Source organism: Myxine glutinosa, chromosome 1, assembly GCF_964187855.1.
Source record: "Myxine glutinosa chromosome 1, kmMyxGlut1.1, whole genome shotgun sequence".
NCBI lineage: Eukaryota > Metazoa > Chordata > Myxini > Myxiniformes > Myxinidae > Myxine > Myxine glutinosa.
This window is the reverse complement of record NC_136261.1, coordinates 416,939,337-416,959,210: the sequence shown is the minus strand read 5'-3', so window position 1 is coordinate 416,959,210 and position 19,874 is coordinate 416,939,337. Positions and strand designations below refer to the sequence as shown.

The following is a 19,874-nucleotide window of genomic DNA, read 5'->3' as shown; positions in this document are numbered from 1 at the left end:
CTCGACGCCACCACTTCTCACCACTGACTTCTTACCGCAATCAACGCAACCACTGACCCTCCACTGACGACCAACTGACGACTCCCCCTCTTGCTTCTTGCATGCGCGCCTTTTATAGCACCTCCAGCGATCAAGCCGCCGGCCTTCAGGACACGCCCATCGGTGTGCTCACCTCGGCCCTGGTTGGTCACGCGACCCTCTCGCTCCGCCCTTGATGACGACGGGCGGGCACGCCCCTCTTCCCCTCTATGACGAGGTGGAGACACGCCTTTCTTCTCTGACCCTGCCTCGTGGTCAATGGCAGTTATTGGAGGGGAGGTAATTGGCAATCGAGGGTTGGCAATCACGAGAGGGGATGTAAAAGGAAATGGAGATTTTGGGGATGGGAATGAAAGGGGATCTATTCTTTTTCACTGGTGCAATGGAGTACTTCAATTAATGGGAGACACAGCCTTACCCTAAAACACAGAATAAGAGATAACTATCAAACAGGGGTATTCTATTATTTGGCTGACGTGTATGCTTGTGGACTAATTATGGGATGCCCTTTCACCTTTACACAGCTCCGGAGGCAGGGGGGCGCAGAATAAACAATAATAACAATTCACACAATAAAAAAAATATACAGTTCTCATATCCGCAACACTGCACCCTCCTCCTCTTAGGCACGTCCCGGGCCTACAACTTTTATTTAGTGTGACACGTAGGTGTAGTTCCCTCTACTTTTAACCTGACCCTGAGTGCGACAGTTTTAAAACATAAATAAATGTGTCCCGCTGCTCCAATGCACCCTGCCTAACAGACTTACGCCCACAGTTAACCGAATTGCGGAATGGTCTTCAAACTACACACTGACGGTGGGAAGCATTATTTACAATGACGCTATTTTGATTTACAAAACTAACCCAGGACCTGTGATTGTTCTTTCTGGGGGGGAGACAGTCTGCTCTGCATCAATGCACCATGAAAGCACCTAAAAACGCACCAATACACACCCTCAAGCACCAATCGGTGCAGTCACCATAGTTCATCAGTGTTCAACAATAAAAAATAAATCAACAACCCCTAACCCTGCAGGTGATGTCTTGCTCTTCGGCTCCCTCTGCTGGTTATTATTATTTGGTCTTCCAGATGTTGTCATTCTTTTGCTTTGCTTACTGTCGGCCTATTCGTATTAAAACTTGCACCCAATGTGTCCATTTTTATTTATTTTATTTATGGCCCACAGGGCCGACTACGTGTGGTTCACCTGTGGGGCATCGGTGCCCTGTGGCCAAGGTCCGCCAGCAAGATGTCGGGCCCTCATGGCCGGTTCCAGCAGAGGGGCCATGCCACAACCCATGGGGTCCATAAGTGGTGCTTGGCCACAGACATGTGGTCCATAATGTGGTGCATCGATGCAGACAGCTGGTTCTGGGAATTTTGGGCGCACAATGGCCGACCCACGCACGCTCCTCTCGGCGCCCAATGGCGCACAGGTCATGTGGGAGACAAAAGGGGAAAGACAAATGAGCGAGGGGTAAGGTCACAAGGGTACACATCAATAAGGCAATGCAAGGCGAAATGCGTACGGAGAGCGAAATGAGAAAGCTCGTCCATACCGTACGTCACCCCCCCGTCACCTACACTACCCTTGCCCTTACCCCATATGTACGAAATCTACACATTACCAATCCGTCGCTACTGTCACGTCTCCCCATATTTCCTCTATACCAAATTCATCGCCACAATCCCTCTACTTCAAAATTTGCCATCACCAAATTCATCATCAATCCTCATAAAGAGGCAGAGATGGAACATCAAAGCACAATGTCACACCCACGTCATGATGCGTCTCACAATCCAAACATTTGCATCATAAAAAATAATCAAAACATGGCATGGTGTGGAGTACCTGTCACCTCAGGTGAGTGGATGCAGATGGTGCGAGGAGACTTCATCCTAACTACTTTCTAAATGACATTAACACACTTTACACTACCCGGGGTCTTTCCCTGCCAATCCATTGGCCAACTTACACTATGGGTTCTAAAAACCAATTCCCATTGACCAAACTGTGGTGCTTCTCAATTTGGGGTCTCACTCCCCCGATTCATCTCCCGGTGCCCTCGCACAATTTCTGGGCCGCGACGTGTAGCTCTCCCAGCAGGTCTACCCACCTGCACACCTCCACCACTGTAGTTGCCACCCGAGCTTGCCTAGCTCCTCACCCTAACCTAACTAACTGGGGAAAGCCCCTCCTGGCTCTGTCACCCCACTCGGTGCCCTCTGGCACTGGGCTACCCGGGTCCGTCCTCCGGATCCTCGGGCCCCATCCACAACAACTACTACCGGCTCCCAGAGCCCACCTGCGGCCTCACCTGGCCGACATCCTCACAGTGGTGGAGCGCCCAACCAACTACACACACTAACAGGCTACACGCCCAGCCATTTCCACAACACTAATGCACCCATCCAAAGACCATTCTTTCACCCGCACCACAGATGCCAATATCCAACCACAATTTACCTATACCCTCTACCTAACACTTACCCTACCCGCCCTGGGTACTCGTGCAAGGGGTCCACTCTTCCCCCGTCCACACCTTCGCACCATGCACACCACTCCGTAATTTCCACCATACTCACTCCACGACCATCCATTCCAATACTCCATTTATTCCACACTACCATTTATTCCACACAGCCACATACACCTGTTGTCGCACACCTGTCCAATCACCTGGTGCCACCTGCACCCTCCTCCTCTTCCTGGACAATTTGGTCAACACAACACGCAATCACCACTACTCCCTCATACACTGCTCCACACACCTGTTCAGTTGCACACCTGTGCAATCACACCTGTTCAATCCTCAAACACACGGCATCATCTCAGCTAACTACTCCCCTCTGAAACTTGCGCTTCCCAGTCGTCCCTTTAAACTATTGCGCTCCCACGTCATTATCATCCACTCTACTCTACCTGCGTCCCCACTACAGGTGTCATTGTCACTAACTAACCTTAACGTCACCTAATGTCATCTTCGCTAGATCCCTACACACAATATCCTAACCCACCCGGGCTAGTTTTCACTGCCATCAACCCCATAAGCTAGTGCTCCTTTGCCCCCCTTGTGAGGGATGGTGGATTGGCCATCCCATCACATGGGGCATCTCTTACTATAAATTTTGCTTACCAAATTCCAACAAATCAAAAATTTGTCATTTACTGCTAATCACCGTACCATCATCAAATTTTGCTTTTTTTTCTAATTTTGGGGCCAAAACACTATCCTCATCACCCGTCTACTTATTAGATCCTCTCGGTGCGCCAATTCCCTTCTAAAGCTCGGCTTCGTACAGCCGAGCAATGAACACGGGTTCTTTGGTGCCGGCGGCTGGATGCGTCCGGCACTCGGTGCAGGGACGGGGGCTTACCCGGGCCGAGATCCCACACACCACCTCGGCGTGGAGCCATCCAATGTCCCGATCTCGACCTGCCGGCACGTCTCAACAAAAAGTGGTCGCCATGACGACCCTTCCTATCGAGCTGCCCGCTCCGCCTAGTGGAGCCCGGACGCGGCCGTTCCAAGCGAGGCCCAGCGTGGATCGCGTACGGCGGTCCTTTCGAACCCGCCGTGGCTCGGATCCCCGCTGGTTCTCGCGGCACGCGAAGCCCGGCACGCACCGAGGGCCCGATTCGGCTAAAAGTCGCTCTAACCGCTAACCTGGTTACCGTCGATGCCTCACCTGCATGGTTACAAGCATACGCTACCCCTTTCTTGCTCATACTTCCAGCTGTTCCCATGCTCCTCGTACCTTTCCTTACACACCTCGGTAAACTCATTCTGCTCCCAGACTTGGTCACACACCTGACCACCGAACACCTTGGCACACATTCGTCGCTCGCACACCTCACCAACACACCTCTTCGCGCCCCTTCCTCGGTCACCTCTTCTGTGACAATCACAGGTGTGTTCTCACTCGCACACCCAACCACGTGCCACACGACCAACTCAAGTGTGCATTCCCACACACGCTCTACCATTCCAGGTTGCATCCTTCCATTCCAGGTGTACATCCTCGCTCACCTGTCACAACCAACTCACGCTCCGTGTCACTCTCACTACTTTCACCTCCATTCTTGACAGCGCACTCACCCTTACTCTCGACAGCGCACTCTTTCCTCATGCCCCTGTCCGTTACACACCTTTCTCGCGCACACCCTTGTGCACACTCTCCCGTTACACCCTCTGTAACACTCACCACCGGCGTACACTTTCTCGTTACTTCCTCTGTAACACTCACCACAGGTGTACACTCTCTTGTTACTTCCTCTGTAACACTCACCACAGGTGTACACTCTCTCGTTACTTCCTCCGTAACATTCACCACACCGCGCTTCCATGTACCCCCTCGCACACGCGCTTCGACCAACTCACTCTTGACGGCACACTCACTCCTCGGCGTGCACTTTTTCCTCACACACCCCATGGTCGGACATTCTCGCACACCTCGTTTTTCGCACACCAGACCTGTCGCACACTTCACCAACGGCCTTTCACGAACACCCGGATCCAAACCAATCCCCAAGCCGACTGAAGCTTTCCTCACATCATGTACATTTCCACTCACCTCCGTACCTCGTCGTCGCACCTCCTCTGCCACCTGCAAACTTTTTATTTGGTTAGTGAGCAGCACATCACGATTCGAGCACAGACCTTGTACCAATTCCATTACTTCCTCCTTTATCTCCCTCTTAGTTTCTGTCCGTCCCTTCTTAATTTCACTCACCTCTTCTTCCACTTCCTCTAATTTTTGCTTCACCTCTTTTATTTCCCGGTGCGTCTCCTCAAGTTCGTCCTCTAAGGCTACCGTGACCGTCTCTATGTGCATCCTCACCTCTCGGTCCTTCGTCTCCATTATCTCTGTCACCTCGTCCAACCTCATTGTCAGTCCCTCACGTACCATCTGACATTGCCTCTGTGTCGCTATTAATTCGTTTTTAATTTCTTTTTGTGTCGCCTTTAACCCTCCGAGTACTGCAGTGTTCCTTTGAACCTGCTCCACTAACTCCGTTTGTCCCTCCGTCAGCTGTTCCACCTCCTCTGTCAGACCCTCTATTCCCCCCTGTAACCTAGCCGTATTATTTCTCACCTCTTTCTCCATACGCTTCTCACCTCGCTTTACCTCCTCGCGTAGCCCCGAAACCTCACTCACACCTCGTCGTATCTCCTCCTTCATCTCCTCCACCTCCTTTGTAGATGCCACCCTCATCTGTCCCAATTCATCCCTCTGAGCATCCAATTTGGTTTCTACCCCGATTTTTACCTCCTCTATCTGCTCTCCCATTTGTTTAATTTCTCGGGCGGATTGCTCCCCTATTTCCCGCAATTTGTCTTCCATCCTATTTTCTAACCCCATTAACCCATTTTTCACCTCTTTTATCCCATTGTCTAACCCCTCAAATTTCTTGTCTAATCCCTCACAGGTACCCCTCGCTTCGTCCCTCATTACCCCCCATTTGGCCCTCCAATCGCTCACTCTGAGCATCCATCCGGTTCCCCATTTTGGCTTCCAATTGCTCACTATTCTTGTCCATAAGGGCCTTCATTTGGATCATAAAGAGATTCCAATCCACCACTGATGCTGCTACGGTCGCGGGTGCGGCAAAATTTAGTGCCGCTACACCCACATGCGCGAGGACGCCATTTTGTGTGTCTGATACTCCCTCAACCGCCTCCTCATTGCTCCCCTCCATTTGATCTTGGGTTACTCCTAACCCCTCCTCTAGCTCACCCACCGGCATTCGATCGCCTTGACCAGCCATGGCGCGATTTCAAAATTCGGGTTTTATTTCTTTAAAACACAATTTTGGCAGCTTGTAATTTTGAGCGCGTTAAGCGCGCTTCGGGTCCAATCCCACTTCCCGACACCAATTGTTACTGATCGCGGTTTAGATGTTACTTTGCCGAGCGAAGGCTCCGCGACCGAACAGTTATTCCCCGATTAGAACCCGATTCCACCCAAACGTTGGCCGGATCGCACCGCGGCTGCTCAATGAGGGAAAAGACTAAAACGACGAATGCAAAGAGGAAGACGAAGGCAAAGAAAGGTTTGGAAATACTACTGAATTTATTTACTATTTACACACATAAGCAAAAAGCAAGCAGTCACGTTTATTTACAACACATAAGACGCAGGTGACACTGCAAATACTAGCTTATCCAGACTTAATTAAATACCCAGGGACAAGACACACAGAACAAACTCACGTACACAAGAAGGGTGGAGGAAAGGAATGAATGCTGGAAGGAGGAATGGGAAGGTTCAGCTGGGGCAGATGGTTTGGGCTTGATCCCGCACGGGACGTCGGCTGGACCCCGATGGCCACCGGTGCCACCGCTATCTGGTCCCCGCGGGGTAACGGGTTGGAGCTGCCTGGTGGAGTCAACGCTGCTTGTGGAGCCAAAGCTGCCTCTCTGGCTCACCTCAGGGCGCGTCTGCCGTCTCTGGCGCAACTGCTGGTAACTGACCTTGAACCTTCTCTCTCTTGGCCCTGGTGTCTCCTCACCACCGACAACTCAATGCAACCAACGTAACCACTGACCACTCGACGCCACCACTTCTCACCACCGACTTCTTACCGCAACCAACGCAACCACTGACCCTCCACTGACGACCAACTGACGACTCCCCCTCTTGCTTCTTGCGTGCACGCCTTTTATAGCGCCTCCAGCGATCAAGCCGCCGGCCTTCAGGATACGCCCATCGGTGTGCTCACCTCGGCCCTGGTTGGTCATGCGACCCTCTCGCTCCGCCCTTGATGACGACGGGTGGGCACGCCCCTCTTCCCCTCTATGACGAGGTGGAGACACGCCTTTCTTCTCCGACCCTGCCTCGTGGTCAATGGCGGTTATTGGAGGGGAGGTAATTGGCAATCGAGGGTTGGCAATCACGAGAGGGGATGTAAAAGGAAATGGAGATTTTGGGGATGGGAATGAAAGGGGATCTATTCTTTTTCACTGGTGCAATGGAGTACTTCAATTAATGGGAGACACAGCCTTACCCTAAAACACAGAATAAGAGATAACTATCAAACAGGGGTATTCTATTATTTGGCTGACATGTATGCTTGTGGACTAATTATGGGATGCCCTTTCACCTTTACACAGCTCCGGAGGCAGGGGGGCGCAGAATAAACAATAATAACAATTCACACAATAAAAAATATATACAGTTCTCATATCCGCAACAATATTATTTTCTTTACTCTGTTTGGAATTTGTGAGTTATTACCTTATCCGATTTGATCCGTATCCAGCGAAACGGTAAACGTATCCAGCTTGATTTCTACATGAAGACTAACAGTATATGTAAGAGACTGCCACACTCACCTTTGAGCTGTGAAGCGTGGTCACAAATAAATGATGCACCAGCACGTTATTCTCATGAGCCCATAATAAGGGCTTATGCTGCATCGGCCACTCTAAATCCATGTGTTTGTGACCAAAAATCTCTGTCTTCAAAGACCTGAGCAGCACGTGCATGCTTTCCTAGTTTGAAGGTGATGTGTTGGTATAATTTACGCATACCGCATCACACATCAGCATCATGTCGCGTTCAGGGTCAGAGTTGATGCACTAGTTTCATACACACGTACATATAAAACCTGTTTTTATTTCCCTCTCACTTGAATTGTCTCACACACCTGCACCAAGGAGTCTCCACTTTGCTGGATGTTAAACTTTTCAGGTTCAACACACATAATCCTGTCATCTCAGAAACTTGCAGTTATATGTAGCTGTCTGCAACAGTGAATTAAATAAAATATAATAATAATTATAATAACTTTATTTGTTTCCTTTTTAAAGACATTAAACCCTTAAATATGGAGTGCTGCTTACGTCAGTGGGAAGCTTTGGGTTGCTTCTGAGCACCAATCAGATCAATCCGAGGTGGGATGGGTGAGAGGCTGATTCGCAGGGTACCATTCAAAGTTGCTTTCAGTTTATTCCTGGTCTTTGATTTTGTGCCAGTCACAACTCACAAGTGAAAACCCTGACTCACACAGGTATGTGGTGGTGAAAGGTAACAGGAACTTGATTAACCGCTTTGACTGAATCCCCTGCCAATGTAAATCCAAACTCAATATATTCGGGGTCGTATTTTCTTACGATGCGTTTCACCTCCTTTTAGCAACTCCTGAAGTTTCGCCACCATAATCGGTTTTTCTTTTTCAATTAACGGTCCATGTTTGTTAAAATAATATATAGTAAAAGTAAAATACACCAGCTTGCCTATTCGTGTGAACATGAGATGCCCGAGACGTTCGCCATACCGGAAACACCTTCAATCAACTAAATACGGCCAATGGCAAAACTGCAAATACAGAATCCACGAATGTTGGATGAAAACCCTCACGTCATTTCCTGATTCACTTTTAACCTCAATCTCTCTATATCTTCATTTTAAACAGCATCTTTCCAATCACAAATTAATCCAATAACGTTAATATAACTTTTTTTTCGAGAGGTAAATTTTACGAACACTTGTGAGGTAAACTAATCACCTGCCTTCTCGGGTGGGTACGATGTCCGCGAAACACGTGGTTGCACCTTCCGGCCCAATGATCGTCGCGACCCCCGGTTGAGAATCACTGGTCGAAATGACTTTTTGAGAAGATAGCCAGCTTTTGTTTTGGATGTTGCAGATGGGACCGACATTTTTTTTTCCATACCAATGCTACATAGATCCTTCATCCATCAATCTGAATCATATATAACTTTGATAACACCTCCTCATTTGGAGGTCACATTGGATATACAAGTTAATTATAAAAACTTCCTGCCTGGTTTGTAGTTAAAAGGAAGAATGAGGTTTAACCATCGTTGTATGAAGTTTAGTCATGATGTCATATAAAACAATGCAGTGAATAAAACAAAACGAGTGAAAAACACCTCATTAAATGAACAATCAAAATACCTCAACATACATTTAATAAAAACTCGTTTAACTTATCTTCATTCCCGTCATCAACGAACAGAAAATTATTTTGTCTTTAAATAAACGTTTTACAGATCTTTCTCAGTATTAATAATAGCCGGCAAAGCCGGTGTTGTGAATGAACGCGTACGTATTATGTTGAAAAGCCAGATTTTGCTGAATCCTTTGAGAATTTCTAAGCATTGCCGCACCAAATCGCTCCATGGAGGCCGCCATCTTGCGGATGTGGAAGTATGCATAAAAATTTGAGAAAAAGTTCAATATGAGTTGGTTTCACCCGTCTGTTTGATTCACAATCTTATGCACCTCTAATTTGTAATTAAAATACTTTAAGACCAACCTCGTTCCCGTGCGGGCCCTGGTTATCTTCAACGAAAATCGTCACCAAACACCGGAACCAATGAGATTCGAGGATTTGAAAAAGTATTTCAAAAAAGCTTTTTACCGCGTTTCGGATGCTGAAAACGGCGTCAAATATTCTAAAATTGACGAAGAATTATTTTTTAGAAATCTCGCGGCCGTAGGGAATAGTTTTTGACGGCCGGAAATGTCCGAAGTTGAGATGGAATTCACCGAATTAATCAAGAAGGAAATTTCATAAATTTTAATCTCATCCAGAATGCAAATGGTGTCATTTTGAACCAGGTACGGTACCTACTACACCTACCTACTATCAACTACCTAACCTACTGATGCCATAGTGATGGGTAAAATAGTGGCAAGAGGCTTTGGCTTCACCGGCTCATTGCAGCTTTGCAGTCGGGTACTAGTAATAAATGAGAATCTCCAAACAAACCTCTTCAGATGAGATACGATCTGATCACGTGAACCTTCGTCAGTTACAGCACGAGGTTCACAGGAAGATCACCCGGAAGTTGTTCATAGTTAGTGTGACTGTATATTTCCTGTTACGCTTTACTGTTACGTTTACGCACATCGTTCTTCTTCCTCTTTGCAAGAACATTGTTTGTGACGTCATCAATTTGTATACTGCCATTACAGTGCAAAAATAAAAGTGAAGACAAAGAAGAAGCAGGGACTGCTTCCAGGTTAGAATGAACCACGTGTGAGTGAGCGCTGCTCTGTCTGCAATGGCGGATTAACACAGGTGCATAATGGTCACGTGCCCAGGGCCCCAAAATTAAATGACGTCATGCAATCAATGCAACCCGAGATCAAGAGAGATGAGAGATAACGCGAGACCGATCATGGTCCACAATGTTTCGAGATGAGACCGAGGGTGGGTCTCACTTTACCCACAAAACACATCACCATGTGAGTGGTGATAAACACAGTGTAAAGGGAATGATCCATCTCGAGGAAAGAAAGCATTGTCACGTGATTAATCGATTTTTAAAAAACGTTTTTCCCTGATGTTTAACTGGACGGGACTATTATAAAATTAAGGGGTGAAGTTAGCATCTTACTATAAATCACCAAAATGTCCATCCGTCCATCTGTCTGTCTGTCTGTTCCAAGGTACCATAAAAACGACTGAACCGATTGCAACGATATTTTGGGTGGGTAATCCTAGGACCCCAGGGAGTAAAATAGGCTATATTGTTTTTCCAATTTTCCAGTTTTTCCAAACTCGATGGAATTATATTTATCGATATGAACAGTGATGTGGCTTTTGTTAAAATTCTACAAATACTGTTTAATTCTACATACCAGGAGAGTAGATCGACTCCTGACGAACTCTTCCAAAATAAAGGTGTGGCTCCGAAGTAACATGGCAGCATGTGCAAAGCGACTGAGAAACAGGTGTAGCAGCCGCTTCCGTTTTGCAGAATTCAATCTTTTTTCAAAATGGGCGCCATGTACTGTTTAGATTTTGATGATTTGTGTGTGATATGATTCATCGAATGTTTATATGAATCGTTTAAAATAGAAAAGCCTTCAATTATTGATATTTTTCCTTTTCATTTGGGCTCCCAAATTGAAGCCCCACCCATAGGGCGGGTACCGTTGCTAGTTGGCAAAAAAGCAGGTAGTAGAACAATGAATAACTTCGTTGTATGTATACAAATGCAACAATGATCACATTAAAATTCTACAATTGCTATTGTTAATACATATCGATATTGTTTATCAAATGCACATTATAATATATTGTACATTAACAAAGGAAGGTTCATTAGTAAATGGAATAACACGCGAATTCACCGGAACCTTGCGGTTTATAAATTCAGAACTCCTGTCCCGAGGATGATGATGCAACCAAACTACCCCAGCGAGCGGTGATGAAAAGTGAAACATTGCTCAACGAGAACAGCACTCGGTGGAGAGCACACCTGCACCAGCTGAACTCCCAGTAGATGTAATCTGTTGAACTCCCAGTAGGGGTGTTGAGAGGGTGGGGACGAGGTGTTGAGAGGGTGGGGACGAGGTGTTGAGAGGGTGGGGACGAGGTGTTGAGAGGGTGGGGACGAGGTGTTGAGAGGGTGGGGACGAGGTGTTGAGAGGGTGGGGACGAGGTGTTGAGAGGGTGGGGACGAGGTGTTGAGAGGGTGGGGACGAGGTGTTGAGAGGGTGGGGACGAGGTGTTGAGAGGGTGGGGACGAGGTGTTGAGAGGGTGGGGACGAGGTGTTGAGAGGGTGGGGACGAGGTGTTGAGAGGGTGGGGATGAGGTGTTGAGAGGGTGGGGACGAGGTGTTGAGAGGGTGGGGACGAGGTGTTGAGAGGGTGGGGACGAGGTGTTGAGAGGGTGGGGACGAGGTGTTGAGAGGGTGGGGACGAGGTGTTGAGAGGGTGGGGACGAGGTGTTGAGAGGGTGGGGACGAGGTGTTGAGAGGGTGGGGACGAGGTGTTGAGAGGGTGGGGACGAGGTGTTGAGAGGGTGGGGACGAGGTGTTGAGAGGGTGGGGACGAGGCGTTGAGAGGGTGGGGACGTGGCGTTGAGAGGCTGGGGACGAGGCGTTGAGAGGATGGGGACGAGGCGTTGAGAGGATGGGGACGAGGCGTTGAGAGGGTGGGGACGAGGCGTTGAGAGGGTGGGGACGAGGCGTTGAGAGGGTGGGGACGAGGCGTTGAGAGGGTGGGGACGAGGCGTTGAGAGGGTGGGGACGAGGCGTTGAGAGGGTGGGGACGAGGCGTTGAGAGGGTGGGGACGAGGCGTTGAGAGGGTGGGGACGAGGCGTTGAGAGGGTGGGGACGAGGCGTTGAGAGGGTGGGGACGAGGCGTTGAGAGGGTGGGGACGAGGCGTTGAGAGGGTGGGGACGAGGCGTTGAGAGGGTGGGGACGAGGCGTTGAGAGGGTGGGGACGAGGCGTTGAGAGGGTGGGGACGAGGTGTTGAGAGGGTGGGGCCGAGGTGTTGAGAGGGTGGGGACGAGGTGTTGAGAGGGTGGGGACGAGGTGTTGGGAGGGTGGGGACGAGGTGTTGGGAGGGTGGGGACGAGGTGTTGAGAGGGTGGGGACGAGGTGTTGAGAGGGTGGGGACGAGGTGTTGAGAGGGTGGGGACGAGGTGTTGAGAGGGTGGGGACGAGGTGTTGAGAGGGTGGGGACGAGGTGTTGAGAGGGTGGGGACGAGGTGTTGAGAGGGTGGGGACGAGGTGTTGAGAGGGTGGGGACGAGGTGTTGAGAGGGTGGGGACGAGGTGTTGAGAGGGTGGAGACGAGGTGTTGAGAGGGTGGGGACGAGGTGTTGAGAGGGTGGGGACGAGGTGTTGAGAGGGTGGGGACGAGGTGTTGAGAGGGTGGGGACGAGGTGTTGAGAAGGTGGGGACGAGGTGTTGAGAAGGTGGGGACGAGGTGTTGAGAGGGTGGGGACGAGGTGTTGAGAGGGTGGGGACGAGGTGTTGAGAGGGTGGGGACGAGGTGTTGAGAGGGTGGGGACGAGGTGTTGAGAGGGTGGGGACGAGGTGTTGAGAGGGTGGGGACGAGGTGTTGAGAGGGTGGGGACGAGGTGTTGAGAGGGTGGGGACGTGGTGTTGAGAGGGTGGGGACGAGGTGTTGAGAGGGTGGGGACGAGGTGTTGAGAGGGTGGGGACGAGGTGTTGAGAAGGTGGGGACGAGGTGTTGAGAGGGTGGGGACGAGGTGTTGAGAGGGTGGGGACGAGGTGTTGAGAGGGTGGGGACGAGGTGTTGAGAGGGTGGGGACGAGGTGTTGAGAGGGTGGGGACGAGGTGTTGAGAGGGTGGGGACGAGGTGTTGAGAGGGTGGGGACGAGGTGTTGAGAGGGTGGGGACGTGGTGTTGAGAGGGTGGGGACGAGGTGTTGAGAGGGTGGGGACGAGGTGTTGAGAGGGTGGGGACGAGGTGTTGAGAAGGTGGGGACGAGGTGTTGAGAGGGTGGGGACGAGGTGTTGAGAGGGTGGGGACGAGGTGTTGAGAGGGTGGGGACGAGGTGTTGAGAGGGTGGGGACGAGGTGTTGAGAGGGTGGGGACGAGGTGTTGAGAGGGTGGGGACGAGGTGTTGAGAGGGTGGGGACGTGGTGTTGAGAGGATGGGGACGAGGTGTTGAGAGGATGGGGACGAGGTGTTGAGAGGGTGGGGACGAGGTGTTGAGAGGGTGGGGACGAGGTGTTGAGAGGGTGGGGACGAGGTGTTGAGAGGGTGGGGACGAGGTGTTGAGAGGGTGGGGACGAGGTGTTGAGAGGGTGGGGACGAGGTGTTGAGAGGGTGGGGACGAGGTGTTGAGAGGGTGGGGACGAGGTGTTGAGAGGGTGGGGACGAGGTGTTGAGAGGGTGGGGACGTGGTGTTGAGAGGGTGGGGACGAGGTGTTGAGAGGATGGGGAGGTGGTTTTGAGAGGGTGGGGACGAGGTGTTGAGAGGATGGGGACGAGGTGTTGAGAGGATGGGGAGGTGGTTTTGAGAGGGTGGGGACGAGGTGTTGAGAGGGTGGGGACGAGGTGTTGAGAAGGTGGGGCCGAGGTGTTGAGAGGGTGGGGACGAGGTGTTGAGAGGGTGGGGACGAGGGGTTGAGAGGGTGGGGACGAGGTGTTGAGAGGGTGGGGACGAGGTGTTGAGAGGGTGGGGTTGAAGTGTTGAGAGGGCGGGGACATGGTTTTGAGAGGGCGGGGACATGGTGTTGAGAGGGCGGGGAAATGGTGTTGAGAGGGCGGGGAAATGGTGTTGAGAGGGCGGGGACGAGGTGTTGAGAGGGTGGGGACGAGACGTTGAGAGGGTGTGGACGAGACGTTGAGAGGGTGGGGACGAGGTATTGAGAGGGTGGGGATGATGTGCTGAGAGGGTGGGGACGAGGGGCTGAGAGGCTCGGGGTGAGGTGTTGAGAGGGCCGCACTTTAACGAGGCTCGGTTTTCATGTCAAATTCCTAGGTAGATGAAGAAGAGCTGCGGGGTAATCCATGGTGTGGATCCGTCCATGGAAATTGATGAAATGAAGTGAAACTTGGTGGACAGCGGAGTTATCGACCCTCAAATATCCTGCAGATGTCTCAGCACAATCACGAGCAACGACCTCAACACGGGTGTCTTGTGTTGAACTTTAAGTTTATTCTACTCACAATAAAACGCTCGCACACCATAAGGAAGAAACTATTATGGTGCTCGCACACCGCTCGCACACCGAAAGGAAGAAACTATTATGGTGCAAACAAAATAACAATAGTAAGAACAATGCCACATTACCTGATATACACCTCAATAGTTCAACCTTTCCAATTGATAGAGACATAGAGCATGACACATGAACTCAAAACCACGTTTTTGGGCACAGAAACATGAGGCCGAGGAGAGAACAGAAACTAAATAATCAAAAAGCTTGATATTAAAAACCCTTGAAACCAAATAAAACTTTGTTCCATGGATGCCCGTCATATTTATACAATGAATTATCATGAAGGAATACCTTGTTACCTCTTTATTCTGGGCTCCAAAGACGACTTTCGTTGCTTCGATTCGGCCTCGGCGGCTTCTCTTCCGTTCAAAGACGTTTGGCGAATGAATAAAAGTCGTCAGACCTTCTTTCGAACGTGGTCTAAAAATTCTAAATAATCACACACGTACATTACAATGTATTCCAATGCATGACTCTGGGCTTGACATACACATATTGTGGTAACAGAATGTTCAAACTAAAATATATGGATGCAAATCAGCGGTAATATACGGCACTATTTCCTGATTACGTAGGTACACAAACTTGTGAGTTGTGATGCGGTCCTCGCCAAGAACAATGTGCTGTGTGACCGGAAGTGCGTCAGAAATCAATCAAGATACCGGTTGATTAAATTTCACATTACCAGTTGCAGTTCAAATAAAATTAAAATATATCATATGATGAAGTTATATTTAACAACCAGTAACAGCAAACATAATTATTCGATGTTATTTACACCGATCCCTCTGAACCCACGTGTGGTGAGGCGCCCGCGCCACGTCAGTGTCATGAAAACTTTGATTGAGTGATCTTCAAACATTGAAGCATTTCTTATGACTGTCTCCATCCACCCTAAAACTGGTGTTGGTTTAACGGTTTTGGTGGAGATCTCGGGATCCTCGGGTCCTGAGTTTGAATCCCGATCAGCTGTTGAATGAACACCAGGTGGGTTGACTCATCTGTCACATTGCCGGATTAACCATTACATTAGGCAGACAAGGCATGTGCCTTAGGGCCAGCGAAAAATTCGGGCCACAAAAATGGACAAGCAGTTTTCGTCAATTATTATTATTTTGACGTTTTCAGTTTCACAACTTCAGTTCCGTATTTGAAGAGTTTGCAGTTGTAAACGCGCGCAAGGTTACAATCTACGGTCTGGTAAACTGTAAAGCAAAGTGCCAAATCTGTGCGTGTTTTGTCATGCATATATTCATACACTGCAAATTGTATAGACTGAACTAGTTTGAAAGTAGTTTCTTTTCACATTAAATATTTGTCATTTTTTGTATTAAATATTTTGTTCATGAATCAGGCCATCTTTTGTCTGGGGTCCATTTCCATGAGCCCGAGATCTAATTTAAATTGTTCAGGCCATTCTCAAAAATTTCAAAATGTGCCTTAGGGCCAGCCGAGGCTTAATCCGGCACTGGTCTATCATCCTTCCGAGGTCGGCAAAATGAGTACCAACTCACTGTGTCCTCTCTCAAGGAACTTAGTGGCAGGATTTGTACTCCGGCTGCTGTAAAATACCACGTTTTCATGGTGGCCGACAGCTTGGAGACTTAGAGTACTTCAAAATAATTGAATACTTAAGTTATTTGCGAAGTGGTATCTTCACCCAGGTTGAAGGAACTGCATGAAGGAACTGCGCTCCAACGCGAGTCGAAAGAATTGACGCTACCAAAGACGGAATTCGTCCGAGTTGCTTTATTGAAACAAAACAGCTCAGGTATTCTGACAAGCCCGTTTTTCGGGCAACAATATATATACACATTTATGTCGGGAAGTTTGCCCGGCAAAAGCTATACCGGGCATGCCCGGGTATCAAGGGCGAGCCTTGGAAAGGCGAGTCTGGACCTGCCCGGGCGTGTTTGGCTGCGGCCTGGCAAGTCGAGGCTGGGCGTGCCCGGGTGCTCTGGGCGAGCACTGGAAAGGCGATAGCGGGCATGCCCGGACGCTCTGGGCGAGCCCTGGAAAGGCGAGAGCGGGCATGCCCGGGAAAGACGAGACCGGGCGTGCCCGGGAGGTTCGGGCGTGCCCGGGAACAGTGAGTCCGGGCATGCCCGGGAGAGGTGCGTCTGGCCATGTTCTGGCCGGTGCAAGGCGATTATGTACATCCAGTGGTAACCGCTACACACGCCCCTCCAGAATCGACCTGCACCGGCAGGGTCAATTTAAGGGGGGTCCGGATGACCCGGCCAAAGCGACCCCTGGAGGGTCGTGGGGAGGGGTCTGACGTGGTGGTGGGTGGTCGAGCGGGGGGAACTGTGGACGGGGGGCGGCCTCACCGCGGAGGAAGGGCCAACCGTGGTGGTCGGTCGACGTCCATGTGCGCCGGTTTGAGGCGGTCCACAGAAATCCGGTCCGGCCGGCCGCCGAAGTCGACGATGAAAGACTTGTCGCCCCGTCGCAGGACCCGGAAGGGCCCATCGTACGGCGGCCGGAGTGGCCCCCGGTGCGCGTCATGACGCACAAAGACGTACTCCGCTGTGCGAAGCGCCGGGGGGATGTAGGACTGGGGGCCACGGTGGCGGGACATCGGCACGGGGGCAAATCGTCGGGCGGCCTCCTGGAGGTCCGAGCGCTGGCGAGCAGCAGACCAGGGACTGGTAGCGTCAGGCACGAATTCGCCCGGGACGCGGAGTGGCTGGCCGTAGACGAGCTCGGCGGCGGACGCCTGGAGGTCTTCCTTGGGGGCCGTGCGAAGGCCCAAAAGGACCCACGGCAGCCGGTCGGCCCAACCGTCGTCCTGAAGGCCGGCCATGAGTGCGGCCTTCATGGAGTGGTGAAACCGCTCGCACAACCCATTGGCTTGGGGGTGGTAGGCCGTGGTGCGGTGCAGCGTGACCCCCAATGAACGGGCGACCGCGCCCCAAAGCTCAGACGTGAACTGTGGGCCGCGGTCGGATGAGATGTCCGCTGGTGCGCCGAAGCGCGCGACCCAGGTGGCGATGAACGCCTGCGCCACGTCGGCGGTGGTGGTGGAGGTGAGGGGCACGGCCTCCGGCCACCTGGTGGTCCTGTCCACCATGGTGAGCAGGTGGGTGAACCCCCGCGAGGGGGGCAGGGGACCCACCAGGTCCACGTGGACGTGGTCGAAACGCCGTTCAGGCACGGCGAAAGGTGCCAGCGGGGCCTGGATGTGGCGGTGGACCTTGGCTCGCTGGCAGGCCGTGCAGGCATTGGCCCAGTCACGGATGTTTCGTCGAAGGCCGTGCCAGACGAAACGCGCCGACACCAGCTTCTGAGAAGCTTTCCGGCCCGGGTGAGAAAGGCCGTGGATGGAACGGGGACGCGGGAACGTGGTGATGGCCTCGACCTTGGTCGGCAGCGGCACGGCCCCGGTCTTGGTGATGCGGTGGCCCAAAAAGTCAACGGTCGTCGCGCCGAAGTGGCATTTGACCGGGTTGACAATTAAGCCGTGCTCGCTGAGGCGACCGAACAGTGTTCGGAGGTGGAGGAGGTGCTCGGCGCGGGACGTGCTGGTGATGAGGATGTCGTCCAGATAGACGAAAAGCAACGGCAGGTCGTGCAGCACGCCGTCCATCAAGCGCTGGAACGCCTGGGCCGCGTTCTTGAGGCAAAACGGAATCCGCAAAAATTCGAACAGGCCGAACGGCGTGATGACGGCCGTCTTCGGGACGTCGGCCGCCCGGACAGGTACCTGGTGGTAGCCCCGTATCAGGTCAATTTTCGAAAAGGTGACCCGTCCCGCCAAACGGGCGGAAAAGTCCTGAATATGCGGGATCGGGTACCTGTCGGGGGTGGTAGCGTCATTGAGACGGCGGTAGTCGCCACACGGGCGCCATCCACCCCCCGGCTTTGGCACGATGTGCAGTGGTGAGGCCCACGCGCTATCGGAGCGCCGCACGATGCCGAGGTGCTCCAACGCGTCGATTTCGGCCTTTGCCATGGCGAGCTTGGCTGGGTCGAGGCGGCGGGCCCTGGCGTAGACCGGCGGGCCCGTAGTGGGTATGTGGTGCTCGATCCCATGCCGCACCGCGACGGCCGAAAACGTCGGCCGCGTGAGGGCCGGGAATTCCACGAGCAGGCGAGCGAACTCGTTCGTTGCCGGGAGGGCGCACGCCAGTTCGGTCGGCGCGGAGCTGCTCATTGTGCACGCCAGGGAGCTGAAGGTCTCGGCGTGGACAAGGCGACGTCGTTTGACGTCGACCAGCAGCCCGTGCGCGCAGAGGAAGTCGGCGCCCAGCAAAGCCACGGGGACGCTGGCGGTAACAAAAGTCCATTGAAAGCGCTGGCTGCCGAAGCAGAGGGTGACGACGCGTGGGCCGAAAGTGCGTATGGCCGAGCCATTAGCAGCGACCAAAGAGGGGCCGCAAACTGCGTCCAGCCTGTCCTGCTCGGAGGCAGGTATGACGCTGAATTGGCCGCCGGTGTCGCACAGGAAACGCCGTCCAGACGCTTTGTCCCGAATAAACAGCAAGTTGCCCGAGTGGCCGGCGCTCATGGCTGGGAATGAACGCCGGCCCGGCCGTTTCCCGACCTGCCGAAAGTGCACGGGGGCCGGCACGTCCTAGCCTTGTGTCCGAACCTGGCGTGGTAATAACACCATGCCCGGTCAGGTGGAGGCCCCGGCCGTCGTGTCGGAAGCGGGTGGTGCGGCGTGGCGGCCACCAGTTGCACCGGCAGTTCGGCCTCCAACCGCGCAGGGCGCTCGGGCATCGTGGGCGTCGCCTCGGACGGCGGCGGGCTCCATGTAACCGCGCCGATGTGCTGGCCCACCGAGGAGATGTTATCGGCTTCCCTGGCGAGGGCGCGGGAATCCGTGATCAACGTGCCAGCCAGGTCGAGGCGTACCGGGTTAGGCAGCTGATGGAGGAACAGCTCCCGGAACAGGAATGCCGGAGAGTGCTCGCCGAGCAACGAGAGCATATAGTCCATGCGCTCGGATGGGCGCGTGTCGCCGAGCTCGGGCAGGTCAAGCAGGCGCCGTGCGTGTGCTGCCGGTGAGAGGGCGAAAGCGCCGAGGAGGAGCGTCTTCAGCGCGTCGTATTTGTCAGCAGCCGGCGGGTGCTGGAGGAGGCTCAAGGCGCGGGCCGCGGTGGTGGAACCGAGCGCCGCCACAACATGGTGGAAGCGGCTGTCGTCCGCGGTGATGCCTCGCAGGGCGAACTGGGAGTCCGCCTGGGCGAACCAAACAGCCGCGTGAGTCTCCCAGAAGGTAGGCAGTTTAAGCGTCACTGCCGTATCCATGTCGGTAGGTCACCAATGAAGGAACTGCGCTCCAACGCGAGTCAAAAGAATTGACGCGACCAAAGACGGAATTCGTCCGAGTTGCTTTATTGAAACAAAACAGCTCAGG

General features: G+C 52.3%; 1 protein-coding gene across 1 annotated transcript in view; it reads right to left on the bottom strand.

Annotated features, from left to right (window-relative positions):
* Positions 1 to 14,874, bottom strand: part of LOC137414377 (uncharacterized) — a 42,097-nt gene extending 27,223 nt beyond the window's left edge. Inside the window, exon 1 of the mRNA XM_078771068.1 lies at positions 14,809 to 14,874. The gene's annotated coding sequence lies outside the window, so the exon portion shown is untranslated. The remainder of the gene's footprint in view (positions 1 to 14,808) is intronic.
* Positions 14,875 to 19,874: the final 5,000 nt, after the last annotated feature.